Source organism: Sorex fumeus, unplaced genomic scaffold (assembly GCF_029834395.1).
Source record: "Sorex fumeus unplaced genomic scaffold, SorFum_2.1 ptg000042l, whole genome shotgun sequence".
Taxonomy (NCBI): domain Eukaryota; kingdom Metazoa; phylum Chordata; class Mammalia; order Eulipotyphla; family Soricidae; genus Sorex; species Sorex fumeus.
In genome coordinates this window covers 7296213-7315455 of record NW_026606099.1, presented here as the reverse complement: position 1 = coordinate 7315455, position 19243 = coordinate 7296213, and positions in this window count along the sequence as shown.

The following is a 19243-nucleotide window of genomic DNA, read 5'->3' as shown; positions in this document are numbered from 1 at the left end:
GACTCGGGCTGACCGGATTCGATTCCTCCGCCCCTCTCAGAGAGCCCAGCAAGCTACCGAGAGTATCGCGCCTGCACGGCAAAGCCTGGCAAGCTAACCGTGATGTATTCAATATGCCAAAAACAGTAACAAGTCTCACAATGGAGACGTTATGAGTACCCGCTCGAGCAAATCGATGAACAATGGGAGGACAGGCTACTTATATATTTAATATATTTATATATGTAAACTCTCATTTTATATGTGTGTGTATTATACCCTCTGGGAATTGATTCCTGAACTCCAAAGGACATAAAATGTACAAATTCTCAAGCCTCTGATATAAAATGGTACAGTATTTGGTATGATGCAAACATATCCTCCTGTACACTTTAAATAATCTGCAGATTATAATAACCAATATAATGTAAATGCCATGTAAATAGTTGTTAAACTACTTTGCTTAGGAATTTATGACAAGGAAAAGAAGTTTGTACATATTCAGTACAGAGAAGACTATCAGAGGCATTTTTTTTTCTATTTGAAATTGTATTGAATCCACAGAAGTAGAAGCTACATATATGAAGAATCAACTGTATATGTCATATATCCTTATATATTGTCACTGTCACTGTCACTTTCCTCCCGTTGTTCATAGATTTGCTTGCACGGTCCCAGTAACATCTCCATTATGAGATTTGTTGTTACAGTGTTTGACATATTGAATACATCACGGGTAGCTTGCCAGGCTTTGCCGTGTGGGCGAGATACTCTCAGTAGCTTGCTGGGCTCTCCGAGAGGGGCAGAGGAATTGAACCTGGGTCAGTTGGGTCGGCCGTGTGCAAGGCAAATGCCCTACCACTGTGCTATCGCTCCAGCCCATCTTTATATCACTACCACTATCACTATCCTCCCGTTGTTCATCGATTTGCTTGAGCGGGCCCAGCAACATTGTGAAACTTGTTACTGTGTTTGGAATATCGAATATGTCACCGGGAACTTGCCAGGCTTTACTATGTGGGCGAGATACTCTCGGTAGCTTGCCGGACTCTCCGAGAGGGGTGGAGGAATGGAACTCAGGTCGGCCACATTGGCTGCATGCAAGGCAAACGCCCTACCAGCTGTGCTATCACTCTAGCCCAATAATTAATTTTATTACATGATACTATTACCAAATATAACTAAGTGTAAAAATCCAGTAAATATAATTTAAAAGTATAGGGGCGTTTGGGGTGGGGGAAATCGAAGGGAACCTGGGGACACTGGTGCTGGGAAATGTACACTGCTGGAGGGATGGGCATTGGGACACTGTATGACTGAAATTCAACCATGAATAGCTTTGTAAGGGTCTATCTCAGAGTGCTTCAATTAAAAAGTTTAAAAAATGTATGGGGGGGGGGGGGCTGGAGCGATAGCACAGCGGGTAGGGCGTTTGCCTTGCATGCAGCCAACATGGCTGACACAGGTTCAATTCCCAGCATCCCATATGGTCCCCTGAGCACCGCCAGGAGCAATTCCTGAGTGCATGAGCCAGGAGTAACCCCTGAGCATCGCCGGGTGTGACCCAAAAAGCAAAAAAAAAAAATGTATGGGGGCCGGAGAGATAATATAGTGCTGCACACCGCCAACATGGGTTCAATCCCAGCAGCCCCCCAAGACCACCAGGATTAACCCCTGATACAGAGCCAGGATGCAGAGTGAGTCCTGAGCACAAGAAGGTGTGCCCCCCCACACAACAAAACAAAGCTTAAAATAGACAATATCTAACCTTTGGCGGGGGCGGGGGAAGGCGTCTTACAAACGGTTCCCAGAAGGTTCAGGGGGCTTCTTCTCAGATGCTCAGGGGATCAGGTGCTGCCAAGAATTGAACTGGCTCACGTGTAGGATCAGCACGTGCCCTAACTACTGTCCTATCTCCTGACCCTGAGATTTATAGTCTTTTCTATCAATCCGGATGCTTACATTTCAGGGTATCAAACACTATGCCTCACGCTTACGAGGTACTTCCTTAACCGACTACGCTTTTCTGAACATTAGTCATAGTTGGGCTGGAGGGACAGGCCAGCAGGAAAGGCACTTACCTTGCATGCGGCCAAGCTGGTTAGCCACTGAGCTGTCACCCAGGCCCCCTAATGTTACCTTATTATTGATTACTACTGATGAAAGCCAACTACCAAAAGGTATGCATAAGCATGTGTGTTCATTTTTTTCCCCTCCTTCCCTTTCCTGCCTTGTTGTGACGGCCCAGCCTCTCACACCCTTGGCTGCAGAGCTCACACGCTGTGTGTTGTTCACACACTGCCGAGGGGCTTCTCAGCTGCAGTGCTCGGGATCTCTTAAATCCTCCAGTTGCACTGACTCCGGGGACTCAGAAATGCATCTCCTGGCTGCGTGTCTTTGGGCTGCAGTGTTTGCCAGGAGTTTCATCCCTTTGGGGTGCTCACACACACTTGGCTGCAGTGTGACCTGACCCAGTGGCACTAGGGAGCACAAAAAGAAGAGCTTCCAGGAATTTGCTTAGCCCGTTGGTGGCACGACTATTGCTGGGAGTCAAGACAATATATTACACTCACAAGGAAGTTTCTACATTATTCAGCACTCCCAGACTTCACTGTCACTGTCACTGTCACTCCCGTTGTTCATCAATTTGCTCGAGCGGGCCCAGTAACATTGTGAGACTTATTGTTACTGTGTTTGGCATATTGAATACATCACGGGTGGCTTGCCAGGCTTTGCCATGCTGGTGAGTTACTCTCGGTAGCTTGCCGGGCTCTCCGAGAGGGGCGGAGGAATCGAACTCGGGTCAGCTACATTGGCTGTGTGCAAGGCAAATGCCCTACCGCTGTGCTATCGCTCCAGCCATGCTGGTTAAATCCCTGGCAACACACACGTTTCCTTGAGCATGAACAGAAAATTGACCCTCAATCACAGAGCAAGGGCTAAGCCATCCAGTGTGGTCTAAAGCGGTCACGGTCACGGTCCTCCTGTTGTTCATCTATTTGCTCGAGCTGGCTCAGTAACATCTCCATTGGAGACTTTGTTGTTACTGTGTTTGGCATAAAAGCACCCCCAAAAAAGAGTCATTCTTTACTTTACCTTTGATATGCATTAGAAATGTATATTAGGGCCAGGGAGATGGCTCAGAGTATTGGAGAGCTTGCTTTGTGTGTGGGAGGCCTGAGTTCAGTGCCCGGAAGGATGTACAATCCATTAAGCACTGAGCTGAGTAACCCCTGAGCTCTGCCAGGTGCTGATCAGAAAAAATAATAACTAAATAAATATTTTAAATAACACATTGCAGCAACTCTACAGTTTGATTTGTCCCCATAGGTTGTCATTTGGCTTGGGTTAAGTCTATAGTAATCTATAATCTCTGAGGTGAAGGGCTGCCAATCTCTCCTGATAATAGTTTCTTTTGTTGTTGTTGCTGTTGTTAGTTTGTCTGGGGGCCAAGCCCAGCAGTGCTCAGGGCTTACTCTGTGCCTAGGACAATATGTGATGCCGAAGACCAATCCAGGGTCAGCCGCATGCAAGGCAAGCACCCAACCCGCTGGCTCCTAGTTTTTATTTTTGTTTCTATTTTTTCTTCTTTCTTTCCTTACATTTGGGGCCATGTCCTGAGGTGTTCAAGACCTACTCCCAACTCTGTGCTCTGAGGACTATGCAGTACCAAGGATAAAACCCCAGCTTCCTGAATGCAAAACATGAGTTCTTCTTTTGGGGCCACCTCTCAGATTTCTTATTTTTATGTATTTATTTTGTTTGTTTGGGGGCCTCATCCAGCAATGCTGAGGGGCTACTCCTGGCTCTGCACTCAGGAATTACTCCTGGTGGTTCTGGGGGACCATGTGGGATGCCGGAGTTTGAACCCATGTCTGCCGTGTGTATGGCAAGCTCCCTACCCGCTATACTGTTGCTCCTGTGCTATTTTTATTTTTAAGTCTAGCTTTCTTGCAGTTGCCCTTGGATCTGAGTAGCTAATGATCAGCCAATGATGGATAAAAATTGGACCCACTGCAGCCCGAGGACTGTGGGATGTGATCCTTATTTTCAAAAGTATGCTTAAATATCCGGGTCATTTGTACTTCCATCCCCTGATAATAAACTTGTGCATGGGGTGGGGGGTGGGAGGCCTGCATGGGAAGTCTTTTCAACCCCATTTAAGCTTTTACTTTTACTTTTTAGTGGGTCTTTCTTTATTTTAAATTTTATTAGTGAAACACCATGAGGTACCGTTGTAGACTTACAAATTTTTGTGCTTGGTTTCAGTTATACAATGACTGAGTATCCATCCCTCCACCAGTGCCCATTCTCCACCACCACTGATCCCAGTATCCCTCCCACCCCCATCCCCCCCATCCCACCCTGCCTCTGTGGCAGGGCATTCCCTTTTGTTCTCTCTCTCCTTTGGGGTGCTGTGGTCTGCAAAAGAGGCACTGAGTGGCAATCATGTTTGGTCTATAGTCTACTTTCAGCAAGCATCTCCCATCCTGGGCGGATCTTCCCAACACCCTTTATTTGATGCTCCCTTCTCTATCTGAGCTGCCTTTACCCCTAGAGTGTGCGGCTGCCTCCAAGCCATGGAGTAAACCTCCTGGTATTTATCTCAGCTATTCTTGGATCTTTTTACAGCTACACTAGGCTTGTAACCACAAGATCGCCCAGGAGTGTTTGTCTCTGGCCCTCTGGACTAAGCTGTTCAGGTATGTCAGCTCATCAGGAAGTGCAAATGCCAGGCCTCAGGTGCAATCTCAGGAGAATATCCCTCCGCACTCCAAATCCCTCTGACTGGCATAGGGCGTTGGTGCTCACAACATCCACTCTCTGGAGAATTTCTATCTCTCTGCGCCAACACTATAATATTTCAGCAGTATAACTTCATACCTCTGTTGTATATACAGAGTCTCAACAGCACCATCACCAAAATCCCAGTGCCATCACACTATCACACTATCAAAATGAGCAGCCCCCCCCCCCCCCCGCTTCTTCTGAGTCCTCCCGGTCACCATCATGTTTTTCAGTCTAAAAGTTGTTTTGTTGAGAGAGGATGAGAAGGAAGAGGAGGATGAAGGGGGATGGAGAAGGAGAATGAAATAGCATGGGGGCAGAGATAGAGAGACAGATGAGGAGAGAATCAGAATAAACTACGACTAATACCTACAAAAAAAAAAAGTTGTTTTGTTGTGTTTTCCCAGTTTGTTCGCTTTGGTTATTTTGGTCCACATATGAATGAAAACTCCCGTTGTTCATCGATTTGCTCAAGCAGGCCCAGTAACGCCTCCATTGTGAGACTTGTTGTTACTGTGTTTGGCATATCGAATACGTCACGGCACCATAAGTTTTATGTTGCTGCAAAAAGCTTTATTTTGTCATTCTAATAAGTGGTACACACTTTTTAAATTTTTGTTTTTAGGGCACAGTGGTGGTGCTCAGGGCTTACTCCTGGCTCTGTGCTCAGAGATTACTCCTGGTAGTCCAGATTAGCCTTTTTCCAGGAAGTATTTAGCAGGCAATATCAACAAAACTTTATTATAAGATTCATTTGAAAGCTTAAATTATGGGGCTTAGGAGGATGATTCAAAAGGTGAGAGCATATGCCTTGCATGCAGGATTTTATCTCCAGGATTTTATCTCCAGCACTGCAAGTTCCTCTGAGGAGCGCCAGGTGCAACCCTCCCTCCCCCACACCCCCAACACACACACCCATACACACACGCAAATAAGATACAATCTGGAAATACCTTAGGATTCAGCAAGATGACTTCCTGGCACTTATCCAAATATAAAAACACTAACTCAAAAGAAGATCTGAAACCTTTTGCTTCTTTTGTTTATAGCAGCATTATGATTGTCACAATATAAAATCAACTTGAGTCTCCTGCCCCGCCCCTGCTGTCCTCGCCAGGGCCCCTTGGAGGGGGGCAGGTTGAGTTTCCCTTCCTGCCCTGAGCAGAGCTCCAGCAGCTGAAGACCTCCAGAACCAGCCACCACCATGCTGAGACCACTCTCCACACACATGAAGGTACCGGCAGAGGAACAAAGGCATGCAGGTCCCGGGGCTGAGATCTACAAGCCTGCTCGGATCGGGGCTGAGCATCCTCCACCCAGATCCTCCATCTTCCAGTAGGCAGGGGTCACACCCACCAACTGGCCCCCTGGCGCCGTGTAATCCCATCAACGGCCAAGACCCAGAGACTATAAAACCCAGCTCCCGGAAGCGCGTGGCTGCATTTGCGGCCGTGCGACATCTTATTATCTCATTCTTACTTTGGACAACCTGGCAGGCTACCGAATGTAACCTGCCCACACGGCAGAGTCTGGCAAACTCCCCGTGGCGTACCCAATATGCCAAATACCAGTAACAATGATGGGTCTCATTCTCCTAACCCTGAAAGAGCCTTGAATATGGCACTTTTAAAAATCTCAGGGCTGGGGCGAAGGAGACGTTACTGGTGCCTGCTTGAGGCAATCGACGAACAACAGGATGATCGTGATCGTGATCGTGAAAATCAATTTAAAAGCCAATGACTAAAGGTCAATCACTATTAAAGAAATTAATGTGGGGCTGGAGAGATAGTACAACAGGTAGAGCGTTTTGCCTTGCACATGGACAAAACAAAACAAAACAAAAAAGAAAGAGAAAAGAAAAAGGAGAGTCAGTGATTTTTTTCTTTTTATGGGGGTGGCTAGTGAAGGGCTCCCAAAAAGTACTCAGGTGACTCTGCCAATTCGCCAAATGTGCTTGAGAGTCAATGTGAGAACTCAGTATTTCTTCTCATAACATTTTCTAGTGTAGAAATGACTGTGATAAGCCATTGACACATTTCTTCTCTCATTTGAGTGGTTAAGCAAGCATTTTTTTCTCTTTTGTTTTTTATTTTTGCCCTTTTTTTTTTGAACCACAACCAGTGGTTCTCAAGGCTTATTCCTGGCTTTGTTCTCAGGGATCACTCCTGGCAGGGTTTGGAGGACCAGATGGGATGATGGGGATTGAACCCAGATTGGCTGTGTGCAAGGCAGGCACCCTACCTACTGTACCCACTCTGGTCCAGAAGAAAACGATCACAATCATGATCATGACCATCCTGTCATTCGTCGATTGCTTCGAGCAAGCCCCAGTAACGTCTCCTTCATCCTAGCCCTGAGATTTTTAAGAAAGCGCTATATTCAAGGCTCTTTAAGAGAATGAGACCCATCATTGTTACTGGTATTTGGCATATTGGGTACACCATGGGGAGTTTGCCAGACTCTGCCGTGTGGGCAGCCTACATTTGGTAGCCTGCCAGTTTGTCCAAAGTAGGAATGAGATAAGAAGATGTCATAATAAGATGTCTCCTGCCCCCGCGCCTGGCTGTCCTCGCCGGGGCCCCTTGGAGGGGAGCGGGTTGAGCTTTCCTCCCCGCCCCGACCAGGGCTCCAGCAGCAGAAGACCTCCAAGGACCAGCACCATGCTGAGACCACTCTCCGCACACCTGAAGGTACCAGCAGAGGAACAAAGGCAAGCGGGTCCCGGGGCCGAGATCTCCAAGCCTACTCGGATCAGGGCTGAGCATCCTCCACCAGATCCTCCGAATTCCAGTAGGCGGGGGTCACACCCACCAGCTGGCCCCCTGGCACCGTGTAATCCCATCAACGGCCAAGACTCAAGAAGAAAACACTTTCTACTAAAATAAAATGAAAAAGTACAGAGGCTGCTCACATCACAAGCTGGGATGTGTATCTTCTCTCTTTTTTTGCTTGCTCTCCTGCTTGCTGCCCTCCCCCCTTCCTCTTTCTCCCCTTCTCCATCTCTCCTTCTTACGTTTTTCATTTGGTGCCATACTCAGAGATGCTCAGAGGTCACTCCTGGTTCTGCACTCAGGGATCACTTCTGATAGTACTAGGGGACCATTTGGGATGACAGGATGAATTGAACTCGGGTTGGCCTCATGCAAGATAAGCACCCTACCTGCTGTATTATCTCTCCGGCCTCATTTTTCTTACGTTTTTCTAAATAAAACTATTTTACTTCACACACACGAGCACAGCATTTTCTATTCTTTAATACAAATATTTAAAATAGCAAGCACACTAGTCTGGGCAAAGAGATAGAATTGTGGGGCTGGAGCCATAGTACAGTGGCTAGGGCACTTGCCCTGTACACAGGCAACCTGATTTTGATCGCTGACACCCCATATGGGTCCCCTGAGACCCTCCAGGAGAGATCCCTGAGCATAGTAGAGTCAGGAGTAAGCCCTGAACACTTCAAGGTGTGGCCCAAAACCAAAAAAGACAAATAAAAGAATCACGTTTTATAGTAATTCTTTATGAGTATTCTACTATTGCAAGGAGTGTCTGGTACCAATTCTTGTTCTCTCTCTCTCTCTCTCTCTCTCTCTCTCTCTCTCTCTCTCTCTCTCTCTCTCTCTCATCTAAAACAGAAAGAATTTTTCTTTCGTTTGGGGCCACACCTGCTGATGTTCAGGGCTGATTCCTGGCTCTGTGCTCCATGATTATCCCTGACAGGGCTCAGGGGAGCATATAGGGTTTTGGAGACTGAATCCAGGACAGAAACATGCAAATCAAGCACCCTAACCCCTATACTATCTCTCCAATTCCCTGGTTAGGCTTTTACGTAGCCCAGATAACCACAGCTGCTCTCCCACCCACTGCAGTGGCCCTGAGGAATTAACCCCCTGCTCCAGGGAGCACTGCCCCAGGGCCCAGAATGCAGATGCCGATCCCCATCCAGTTCTTTCTAGGAGCAGGACACATAAATGGGGCCACGTCCTTGCTTGTGAAATGACCTTCTAACAGCATTGGAGCACTGGAGCACTGTCCTCCCGTTGTTCATCGATTTGCTCGAGCGGGCCCAGTAACATCTCCATTGGAGACTTTGTTGTTTCTGTGTTTGGCATACCGAATACGTCACGGGGAGCTTGCCAGGCGGGCAAGATACTCTCGGTAGCTTGCCGGGCTCTCCAAGAGGGGTGGAGGTATCGAACCCAGATCTGCTGGGCCAGCCGCTTGCAAGACAAATGCCTTACCAGCTGTGCTATAGCTCCAGCCCTTCTAACAGACATGATGAAAACCACCCTTATATCAACCAACAAGCAGATTGCAATAAATCAACGTGGCCTAAACTTTCTTAATTACAGCCAAATCCCAGCCCTGTCTTTTTGAAGTTAACATAAGATCCTCTTGATTGGAGCTGGATTTTGAACTTTCCGAAAACTCTTCTTGCATCACAGCCAAGTCTGATGTAACCCTTCACAAGACGGCAAGGTCTAGCCACCACAACTGGATTCTTTCTAATCCCTCCCCCTCCCCGCCCCGCAACATTTAAATATCTGCAAGTGAGATATTTTCTTCGATATGCCAGACACAGTAACAACAAAGTCTCCAATGGAGACGTTACTGGGCCCGCTCGAGCAAAGTGAGATATTTTCTTATATTTTTAAAAGCACAATTCAAGATTTAAAAATAAATTTGGGGGACTTGGAAAATGGCTCACAGGACTGGGATGCTTTCTTGGCATGCTGAAGTCGGACACTGGATGTCTCCTGAGCACCACTAGGAATGACCCCCAAGCACTGTACAGAGTGACCCCAGGTGTGGCCCCCAAATCAACAATAAAATGAAATGAATTGGGGTGGAGGGGCTCTGAAGATAAGCACTTGCCTTGCACGCGGCTGACCCAGGCTTAATTGATCCCCAGCACCCCATATAGTCCTCTAAACCCACAAGGAGTGATCCCTGAGTGCAGAGCCAGGAGTAAACCCTGAGCACAACCAGGTGGTGGCCAGGCTGGGGGCAGGTGTGTGTGTGGGGGGGGGGGATTAGAAAGAATTGGGAGTTTCAACATTTTAAATTTATCCTTGAAAAAAACTTGACTTGGGGCCAGAGCAAAAGTACAGCAGGTAGGACTCTCGCCTGGCACGTGACTGACCTGGGTCATATTCCCGATACCCCATATGGTCTTCCGAGGACCACCAGAAGTAAGTTCTGAGTGCAGAGCCAGAAGTAAGCCCTGAAAATCGCTGTGTGTGGCCCCCAAGAAGAAACAAAAACCCCAAAAAGCCAGAGAGAGAAGAAGCAGAGGTTTGCAGGGAAGATGTGTGAGGAGGTTTGGGTCCCGGGCAGAGTGATGCTGCGGCGGCCTTGAACTCAGAGCTGAGTGACTGAGGGAGGGAGCACGAGCTGGGGGTGGGGGAGGAGCCAGGTCCACAGCTGGACCCCCGCAGCCACCTCAGGAGCCTGGGGTGTGGGGGAAGCTGCTTCCGGAGCTGCGGGCTTGAGGGGTCAGAATCCCAGCGAGTTTCTAGGCGAGATGCAGCAGAAGCCAAGGTGAAATGGAGCCAGTCAGGGGAGAAGCGACAGGACCCAGCGACCCTGAGCAAGTGACTTGTCCTTCCTGAGCTTCGTTTCTCCCAGGAAGGCTGAGAAGGAAGTGTCACTCCGTGTGGAGAGCCGTCCCTTGTGTGAGGCCTCAAGGGACAGAGGAGAGAAACGGTCACAGGGACAAAACTCTGGCTACTTGCAGGTCAGTGTCCCTGGGCTCTCCCTGCCCTGGGACTGTCTCAGCCTCTAGCCACATCCTGGCCAAAGCCCAGTGTCCTCCCCAAGAGGACCTTTGTGTCCCCAGGTGCTTGCTCCTCCTGTTCACAGCCCCAGGCCCTGCTGCCCCAGAAATGGCTGCCGGTGCCAGGACTCTGTGTGTCCCAGACATGGAGCACAGGGGCGACCTGAGACTCAGAAGCAGCCTGTCTGAGGCTCGGAGAGTGGGGTTCCCCTCTGAGTTGAAGCCTGGTGAGCCCGACCCTGGGAGGGATGGGCGCCTGCAGGAGCCAGAATGAGCCTCCCAGGGCCGTCTCCCGTCAGCTCACCTGCCGGGTCCCTGTCAGTGGGGACTGACAGAGCAGCTTCACCAGAGCGGAAGAATTTCCGCATTATCTCCAGCCTGGGCCTCTCCTCCTGGCCAGGGAGCGCAGTGGGTATCTTTCCATCTTGCCACTTCTTTCACTTACTGTCTAATAACCTGGCGTTTCCAGGTGCCCTTCCCTGCCCTTCATTCATGCTCCCGTGATGACTGGGCCTTAGACACTTGGTGTGGTGCTCGTGGACTTCCTTGGGATGCTCTAATACTTGGCTGTGATGCACTGACGATTTCTCCCTCTTACGACACCAGGGGTCCCAGACGGCAGAGCCTGTCCTGGGTACTGAATCCAGAACTCACTCAGCCAAGACTTGGACTTCACTGCTGAAACACATTCCAGACCCAAATCACTCATTTTCGCCCCTCGTCTTTTGAAATTTTTTTTTCTCCTTATAATTTCTGAGGGGCAGCTACCGTAAGTGTGTCTCGGTGGATGGGACCTCTAGGCGGACACACTCAGCTGTGAGTTGCCAGGGATCGAACTCAGGGCCTTGAAGATGTGAGGCATGTGTGCTCCACTTAAGCCACATTCCTGCCCCCTCCCCCACATAGCATCTCTACGGTAATCCTGAAACACACTCCCAGGACTATTCCCGTTTTAAGCTGAAACAGGAACAAAAAGCTTAAGCTCAAAGTCATAGAGGTGACTTTTATTAGTAATATGATTACTAGTAATCTCTTGATCTGTCTGACTTTCCCCTCCTTGACCTTTGAGGTAAGCCATGGGGTCATTTGGGGGGGGGGGGCAGGACTACACCCCCTAGTACTTAGGGGCTGCTTCCGGTTCTGTGCCCAGGAGTGTCTCCAGGCGGTGCTCTGTGGACCCTGTGGTGCCAGGGATGGAGGGTGGTTGGTCACATTTAAGGTGAACATCTTAGCCCCCACTCTATCTCTCTGCCCGCAAAGCTGATTTTTGAGGAGGCTTCTCCTAGCTCAGCATCTGGGCTGGAGTTTCAGTGTGAGGGTCTGAGGATGCAGTTCTGCTTGACCACTCCCACCGTACGCAGTGCACCCTTCGGTTTGGGGACACATCCAGTTAGAGCTGGCCACGTGCAAGGCAAACACCTGAACGCTGACACTCTCTCTCTCTCTCTCTCTCTCTCTCTCTCTCTCTCTCTCTCTCTCTCTCTCTCTCCTCTCTCTAGCTCATGTCAGGTCTTATGTACCTTGTGTCCTTGGTGTACAGCATCGGACCTAAATTAAACAAGTAGCAGAAGGCAACCCTGAAGCAGCTGGAAAAAAAAAATTCTTTTCCCATGGTTTTGGTAATAAAATAAAGAGGTGTGTTGCTGCCACCTTCTGGCCAGAAACCAACACAACAGTCATTGCACCCTAGACTCCAGGCTCCGCAATTTGGAATTTGGGAACGCTTTAATACGCTCCTTTTTACAGATGAGGAGAATTATACAAAGTGAATAAAGTAGAGTAGAAGAGCTGGTATGAGGAGAGCAGAATTCATATGGCATTGTTCTCCTGGACTGTAGGAGCCCTCCAGATGTCAGAAGCTAATTAAGGAAGGCAAAATCTGTCCTGAACTTTTCCAAGTCTTCTTTTCTACCAACAGTCTCCAGTCCTGCCACTTCCACAAAAAGCCTCTTACCTCTTCCTGCCTGAACTTTCGGGCCAGCTTTCCATGGGATAACAGAATTGGGGAAGGAGGCTGTGTTTCACCAGAACCTTCCTTCTTTCTCATGTGTCTGACTGGGAATCGCCTCTGGGGCCATTAAAAACAGTTTTATAGGCAGGCCTGTTGCTCAGTGGATAAAGAGTATCTGAGGCTCTGGGTTTAACCCCAGTCACCACACCAAAAAAGGAATCACAGATTCAAGTGTCCGACTCAGATCTCCTGAATCTATAGAAACTGCATCTTTGTGTGGGGGTGCTGGGGGGCACCCCTCAAATTTCACACATGCAAAGCGTGTGATGTACTACTGAGACACACATGCCTCGGCCAAGAAATTGCATTTTTAAAAAACTAATAAAAAGTAAAGTAAGTAAAGGCCCTCCCGTTGATCATCGATTTGCTCGAGCGGGCCCAGTAACGTCTCCATTGGAGACTTTGTTGTTACTGTGTCTGGCATATCGAATACTCTCGTAGCTTGCCGGGCTCTCCGAGAGGGGTGGAGGAATCGAACTCGGGTCGGCCATGTTGGCTGCGTGCAAGGCAGACGCCCTACCCGCTGTGCTATCGCTCCAGCGAAAAAACTAATATTTTTTAAAAATATACACGATAATTGGAACATATTTTCTTTAAATAAAAATCTCTCTTTTCTTTAAGTATCGGGGACCCCAGAGAAGCCTGTGTTCTCTCCTAATGATCTCTCGCCACCCTGCCTTATTTCCCAAACAAATAATCTTACTTCAAAAAAATCAGTTGTCCATTTTGGTTTTTTTGCTTTTTGTTTTTTTTGGGGGGGTCACACCCAGCAATGCACAGGGGTTACTCCTGGCTCTGCACTCAGGAGTTACTCCTGGCGGTGCTCAGGGGACCACATGGGATGCTGGGAATCGAACCCGGGTCGGCCGCGTGCAAGGCAAACGCCCTCCCTGCTCTGCTATCTCTCCAGCCCCAGTTGTCCATCTTGGGACCAGAGAGATAGGACAGGAGGCAGGGCACTTGCTTTACATGCCAGCAACCTAGGTTTGATCCCGGCTTCCCACATGGTCCCTTGAGCCCTGCCAGGAGTGATCCCTTGAGTGCAGAGCCAGGAGAAATCCCTGAGCACCACTGGGTGTACCTCCTCCCCCAAAATTAAAGAGAACTTTTCAAAAATAAGGACAATAAGATTTTTAAAGAATGGCAGCAGGTCCGAGCAATAGTACAGAGGGCAGGGCACTCGCCTTGCATGTCGTCACCCAGGTTCAACCCCTGGAACCTCATATGGTCTCCTGAGCACTACCAGGAGTAATTCCTGAGTGCAGAGACGGGAGTAAATCCTGAGTATTGTTGGGTGTGGCCCCCAGACAAACAAACAAACAAACCGAATGGCTGCTATACACACCCATGGGCCCTTCTCTTGGATTTGCTCATTGCCAAAGTTTTGCCTCTGTTTCTTTGAAAGTAAGTTTCAGACTTCATATTTCATCCCTAAGCATTTCCACGTGCATCTCCCAATAACAAGTCTATGGTTCTCAATAACCAAAGGAGAAGGTTATACACAATATACCCACATATACCTGTGTATATATTATATTCAACACAACCATAGATTTCTCAAGAAATTTAACATTAATACAGCATCACCGAACAGCGTTTCTCAATCTTTTTCTCACCATAGTTCCTTTCCTTTTTAAAAAAAAAAAAATTTTATTAGCAAGACACCATGAGGTACAGTTGTGGACTTACAAGTTTTTGTGCTTGGGTTTCAGTTATACAATGATCAAATGATCGAGTACCCATCCCTCCACCAGTGCCCATTCTCCACCACCAATGATCCCAGTATCCCTCCCACCCACCCCCCACCCCACCCCCATCCCACATGGTTCCTTTTCGATCTTGTTTTCCACCTGTGGCCCTGAGGTCTTACCAGTCGACCTCCTAGTCTTCTGCCAAGCCCCTCCCCCTTCGTTTATATGATTTTTACCTGTGGCCCCTGTGGAATACCCTGAGGGCCCTCAGGGGGTCCTATGGCCTCCAGATGAAGAACTGGGGACTGAGGTTTCAGAACAAGGGCGTGAGGATGGAGGGAAGCAGTTTCTTGTGGAAGGAGGCTGGGCATGTCACGGCTTTGTAGTCAGAGGAAAGTGTCCGTAACTCATTTTAATGCACAGGGAAGGCATTGGAGATTTTAATTTCTGATGACATTTTTTGGTCGTTAGGGTTCTTTGAGCATCACCCAGCCATGCTCATGACTTGCTCTGGGCTCTGAGTACCCAGCGGGGCTCAGGAACCTGGGTCGGCCACTTCAAGCAGACTGTTCACCTGCTGCACCATTTTTCCATTAGAGTACCCGTTTTTTTGTTTTTGTTTGGGGCCACACATGGTGGTGCTCAGGGATTTCTCCTGACAAGACTCTGGGCACCATGTGTGGTGACAGGGATCAAACCTGGGTTGACTGTGTGCCAACAGGCACCTTACCTGCTGTGCTCTCTCTCCCCATTGGGAGAGGAGGATGAGTTTATTTGATCTACAACTTCAACAGGTTAAGCTGAAGACAAGTTCAGAATTGGGACTCTCTAGAAGACACCCACGTCTTGATTCTTGAAGAAATTGAGAAGCAGTACTATAGTGGGTACTTGCCTTGCATGGGGCCAACTGGGCAATGGTCCCCAGAATCCCATAGAAATTCCCAAACACCACTCGGAGTAATTCCTGAATTACTGCCAGGAGCAGCCTCCGCGTATCACCAGGTGTGGACCAAAATAAATAAATAAATAAAGGCCCCAAACTAAAAACCCCCACCACCAAAAAAAATAAATAAATAAAAATTTATGTCATTTATTTTACTTATATGTATATTTTTTGGTGCTAAGGCTCAGACTTGGGGCTACATACATGTGACACGTATGATCCACCGCTGAGCTACACTCCCAATCCTCAATGTCATTTTTGAGGTGAGAAGTGCTTGGGGTCACAGATTCTGTGCTCTGGGAGTCACCCCGGCGGTGCTTCGGAGATCATACGAGATGCAGGGTCAAACTATAACTGCTGCACGCAAGGCAAATGCCTTAATCCCGGCTCTCAGTCTCAAGCCCTCAATGTCATTATTTATTTTTTAATTTAAGGGGCTTGGTTTGGGCCACACCTGACTATGCTCAGGTCTTACTTCAGAGTCTGCACTCAGGGATCACTTCTGGCGGTGCTTGAAGAACCATCTGGGATGGTTCCAAGGATCAAACCCGGGTTGGCTGTGTGCAAGGAAAATACCCTGAAGCTGTATTATTGCTCCAGCCCCATCAAGCCTTCAATGTACTATCGTTATTATCATTGATAATGATAAGTACATTATTACAATTATTATTGATAATGATAATGATAAGTACATTATTACATTATTATCAATGTACTGTCATTATTATCATTACTCCCAATGTGCTGTCATTTTTTTTTTTAGTTTTTATTAGTGAAGCATCATGAGGTACAGTTGTAGACTTACAAATTTTTGTGCTTGGGTTTCAGTTATACAATGATCGAGTACCCATCCCTCCACCAGTGCCCATTTCCCACCACCACGGATCCCAGTAACCCTCCCACCCTCCATCCCCCCATCCCACCCTGCCTCTGTGGCAGGGCATTCCCTTTTGTTATCTTTCTCATTTTGAGTGCTGTGGTTTGCAAAAGAGACATTGAGTGGCAGTCTTGTTTGGTCTATAGTCTACTCTCATCACGCATCTCCCATCCTGAGAGGATCCTCCCAACACCCTTTATTTGGTGCTCCCTTCTCTATCTGAGCTGCCTTTTCCCCTAGAGTGTAGGGCACCCCCTTTTGTTCTCTCTCTCCTTTTGGGAGCTGTGGTTTGCAAAAGAGGAATTGAGTGGCAGTCATGTTCGGTCTATAGTCTACTTTCAGCATGCATCTCCCATCCTGGGAGGATCCTCCCAACACCCTTGATTTGGTGATCCCTTCTCTACCTGTATGCTGTCATTTTTTTTTAAATTGGGGTATAGGGACCAGAATGTGGCTCAAATGACGGAACACATGCCTTGCCTCTAACTGGATCCCTGACACCCCATGGCCCTTGGTGTCACTGGGAGGGGTCCCAGAACCCCAAGCACTGCATGCATCTCTGAGTCACCTCCCTGGTCCTGGAGGCGACTCTTTTGTGGGGGCCCCTGTACCTCCACAAACCAGACTCTGACTCTGCTCACCCTTCCAGGTGAAAGGAAAGAAGGGCAGGGGCTGGAAGGACAGTACAATGGATAGGGCGTTTGCCTTTCACGGTGCCAACCTGAGTTCAATCCCCAGCACCCCATATATTTCCCTGAGCCCACCAGGAGTAAGCCTTGAGTAAGCCATGAGCACTGCCAGGTGTGGCAATGGAAAAAAGAAAGGAAAAGAAACAAAAGGAAGAGGAGGGGCGGGGGAGGGCAGGGCAGGGAGAGGGAAGTGGAAGGGAGGGAGAGGAGGAGTTCCCTTGTCTTTCTAATGCCAGGTCCTTGTATGCTTACTTCTGGAGTACCTAAATATATTTTTTTCCTAGAATAAAAAAAAAGAGTAGGTAAATTATTCTTGGAGGGAACTGGGCATTTTGGCAAGCACAGGAAATTGTGTGTATGGTTTCTTTCTCCCAGGAGATGGTCCAAGTTTGGAAAAATGACCAGTTTATTGTTGTCCCAGATACTCCCAGTCCAGTCAGTCTTGGAGGAAAGTGAAGCAGTCTGGTGTTTAATACAGAGTGTTTGTCTCCAGTGTCTGCTAAGAAAAGTCTAAATTTTTTCCATTGTCAGTGCCCAGGGGTTCACAGAGGTACTATTAGTAGCCTGACTTCCTCTTTTCTTCCCTCCTTCCCTCCTTCCTTCCTTCCTTCCTTCCTTCCTTCCTTCCTTCCTTCCCTCCCTCCCTCCCTCCCTCCCTCCCTCCCTCCCTCCCTCCCTCCTTCCTTCCTTCCTTCCTTCCTTCCTTCCTTCCTTCCTTCCTTCCTTCCTTCCTTCCTGTACCACATCCTGTACCGGAGTGTCCACTTCCTTCCACCATTGTCTCAGAATCCTCCCCATCCTCTTCCTCCCCATTTCCTGCCCCCGCATCCATGGTAAACTTCCTACTGAAGCCTAGTTCTCAGTTTCTGTTGTCTTTGGTTGTTGTTCATTCCTCTGTGTTACTTTGTATCTCACATATGAGAGATCATTCTGTGTCTGTCCCTCACCTTCAAACTAACTTTACTCAGCATAATAGCTCCAGATCCATTCAAGTAGTGGCAAATTGCATTGTTTCATTTTTGCCTAAAGAATAGTATTCCATGTGTACCACAGTTTCTTTATCTCGTCATCTATTCCTGGACACTCAGGTTGCTTCCAGATTTTGGTTATTGTGAATACTTCTGCAATGAACATAGGTGTGCAAATTTCTCTTGTTAATAGAGTTTTGGGGGTCTTGGGGTAAATGCCAAAAGTGGGATTGCTGGCTAATACAGAAGGGCAATTCCCCCTCCCCTCCTCTGTCTCTTTGGTTCACACTCAGCAATGCTCAGGGGCTACTACTGGCTCTGCACTCAGGAATTGCTTTGCTCAAGGGACCAGCTGGGACGCCAGGGATCAAACCTGGGTTGGCCATGTGCAAGGCAAATGCCCTACCTCCTGGTCTATCATCCTGACCCCACAATTTCTCGTTTTTTGAAGTGTCTTTATCATTTTCCCCAAAAAGGTTGGATCAGTTGACATTCCCACCAGCAGTTGAATGAGGGTCCCTTTATCCCCACATCCATCCCAACACTGGTTGTTTTTGTTCTTTATAATGTGTGCCAGTCTCACTGGTATAAAGTGAGAGCGCATTGTTGTTTTGATTTGCATTTCCCAGATGATAAGTGATGCAGAGCGTTTTTCATATGTCTTTTGGTTTTGTGTGTTCTTCGATTATACATGCATACAGCTCTCCCTCATGAGTATGTATGAGTTTCCGGAACTACTAGAATATGTATAAGCAGTTACCTTACCTCACTCTACCTCTGCTGGGCATAAAATCAGACCCCCCACATCCCTCTCTTTCGAGCTGTTTTCCAGCCTATGCTGGGGGACATCTCCCAGTTACATGGTTTCACTGCCAATAAAGCCCTCTACTTTTTGCTTTTTAACCTTTAAAATTGGGGGGACACAAGGGGTGGGAGTCACAACTGGCTTGCTCAGGATCACTTCTGGCAGTGCTGAAGGGACCACACCTGAGTTGGCTGCATGCAAGGCAAGTGCCTTAACCCCTGTGCTTTTTTCCAGCTCCAAACCCTCTTTTCTATTCAGTTGTTCCTGTGCCTTTTCTAGGATGACAGTGGGCTCCCACTGTGAGTATGTGGCTGTGGCTAGAATGCAAACGCAGCAGAACTTTCTCTGGGTCACGTTGGCAGCTTCACAAAACCCACAGCTTCCAAATGGGTCTTCCCTAGACCAGCCTCCTTTCCTTAAGGTGAAGGGGAAAGTCATGGGGGGCTGAGCATCTTGCCTGGATGTGTGTGTGTGTGTGTGTGTGTGTGTGTGTGTGTGTGTGTGTGTCGGGGAGGGGAGGTTATAAGAATTAGATGTTAGCACTCAGCGGTGAAAAAACCTGGCGGGTACCACAACACTGGAGAATTCTCTGGGCCCCAAAACAAGCTGATATCGCCGGGGTGCCCCAGATGGAGCAGGTACAGTCTCCCCACCTTCTCCAGATGGAATCCCGGCGACCATGAGCTTCTACAAACATGGCTCCGGTATGTGGGTCCCAG